Here is a 2,459-nt window from a genome sequence, read left to right as displayed (position 1 = left end):
TGACGCTCGGAATGTGATCCACCAGGCAGTGGTTTATTCCATGCGAGATTTCCAGAATGGGGTAAAATTTATAAAACTTGTATTGTTAAAATAGGGACTTAACGGGAATTTTTACATTCACAGCGGCAAAATAATGTCATTTTACATTATGAATCAAACAATTTAGTGGCTCTGCACTGTTTAATAGCTGATTTTTAAGAATAGAGTTGGCAATTAACTTGAAACGCCAGTCTCCACTCGTGTTGTCCTGTGAATTGACAAATTTTCATTATTCTTTTACGGTAATTCAAAATAAACAAAATACATGTTAAAAACAAGTTAAACTAATAATGCTACATACCTAACAGATGCACTGCCTACTACTTTTTACTAGTTAAAGTTGCTGGTGACAGTTAATGTTGAAAATGATATATAAAAATACATATAGGCCTAGTTATTAAAAATTGATACAGTATTAACAATGCTTACTTACTGGCTTTTAAGGAATCCGGAGGTTCATTGCTGCCCTTACATAAGCCCGCCATTGGTCCCTATCCTGAGCAAGATCAATCCAGTCTCCATCATCATATCCCACCTCCCTCAAATCCATTTTAATATTATCTTCCCATCTACGTCTCGGCCTCCCTAAACGTCTTTTTCCCTCCGGCCTCCCAACTAACACTCTATATGCATTTCTGGATTCGCCCATACGTGCTACATGCCCTGCCCATCTCAAACGTCTGGATTTAATGTTCCTAATTATATCAGGTGAAGAATACAATGCGTGCAGTTCCGTGTTGTGTAACTTTCTCCATTCTCCTGTAACTTCATCCCTCTTAGCCCCAAATATTTTCCTAAGCACCTTATTCTGAAACAGCCTTAACCTATGTTCCGCTCTCAAAGTGAGAGTCTAAGTTTCACAACCATAAAGAACAACCGGTAATATAACTGTTTTATAAATTCTAACTTTCAAATTTTTTGACAGCAGACTGGATGATAGAAGCTTCTCACCCGAATAATAACACGCATTTCCCATATTTATTCTGTGTTTAATTTCCTCCCGAGTATCATTTATATTTGTTACTGTTGCTCCAAGATATTTGAACTTCTCCACCTCTTCAAAAGATAAATTTCCAATTTTTGTATTTTCATTTCGTACAATATTCTCGTCACGAGACATAATCATAGTATTAACAATGCTATAAAAATTAACTAATAATATACAAGTAAACTACCACAGTTCAGTTATTTCACAAAATTGAATCTTTTCTTTCTTCAGTTCTATAAACTGTTTGTGAAATAATAATATTACTTCTTTTCTTCACTGACATAAGAATCGAGTTGTTTCATTTCGAAATCTAGATTTTTTTTCTCTTCCTACTTACTCATCTCATTTTTCCGCCTTTTTCTTCTTTTCCAACTAGCCTTGTAACGTTTTCGTGCATCTCTAACGTAATTCGAAATCTTCTTGTCAATGTTATTTTTTTCTATTCCACCTGACTCTTGAATTTCGCCATGGATTTTCCGCTGCGCAATTACTGTTTATTCATGCATGTTTTCAATCAGTAATGATGTCTTGACTGAAAAACTCCTTTCAGCATTGCCATGGGACAGCAGGGAAAATTTTGTACTTGCTACAGATGCCGAAAGTTGGAATTTCCAATCAGGAAGGTGCCGAAGATTAATGAAGACATGTTTCAATAGACTGCTCACAAATGCGGAATATATCCTGAAGCTGAGTCTTACTAAGATTGCAAAAAAATGAATTATACTCCTTGGTGAAATATCATTTATGAAGTTGGTATTACGAAGTTCCGCTAAACGGAAATATGTTTTCTATCCAAGTTGAAGTGAATGCTCAATGATGTATGGATCCAAATAAGGGAGACCTCTAACAGCATTGTTTTTAAAAGACTTCTTTGAGTTTTTTAATCATACCAATTAACATACTACTGCAGTAATCATTAAGAAACTGCACTTTTGTCACTCATGTATGACATTTTCCATTTGATCAAGCAAACACTTTGCTCCAGATCCTAATGTCTTCGTCTTTGATCAGAATCAGGTTTTGTGATTTTTTTTGTATGAAATAAATATAAAATGTAGTTCTGAATAATTAAAAGAAAAAAAAAACTCAGGTTACGCACGATTCATGAGATTTTTGAGCGGTTTTTCTTCAGACACAAAGAGGTACGGAGACATTGGTTTAAATGTTTGGAAATGATGAGAAAAAGAAATGCTGATACTCATCAGCAATTGAATCAGTCAAGTCAAGAACTACCCAAGTGACAATTTTTTGCGAAAATGAGTTATTGACACCATGCTGTTATATATGTGAAATGTTCAAGTCAAGAAATGACAAAGTACATTACACTCGGACAATTCTTTCTATTAGTTCACAGCATCAAGTGAAAAATTGAACAAGTAAACGTACTGTAGAATTCATTTCAATTTTAATTAGCAGCTGTTAGAAACAATTT

The sequence above is a fragment of the Periplaneta americana genome, chromosome 16 (assembly GCF_040183065.1).
Source record: "Periplaneta americana isolate PAMFEO1 chromosome 16, P.americana_PAMFEO1_priV1, whole genome shotgun sequence".
Classification (NCBI taxonomy): domain Eukaryota; kingdom Metazoa; phylum Arthropoda; class Insecta; order Blattodea; family Blattidae; genus Periplaneta; species Periplaneta americana.
This window is presented reverse-complemented; position numbering follows the sequence as displayed.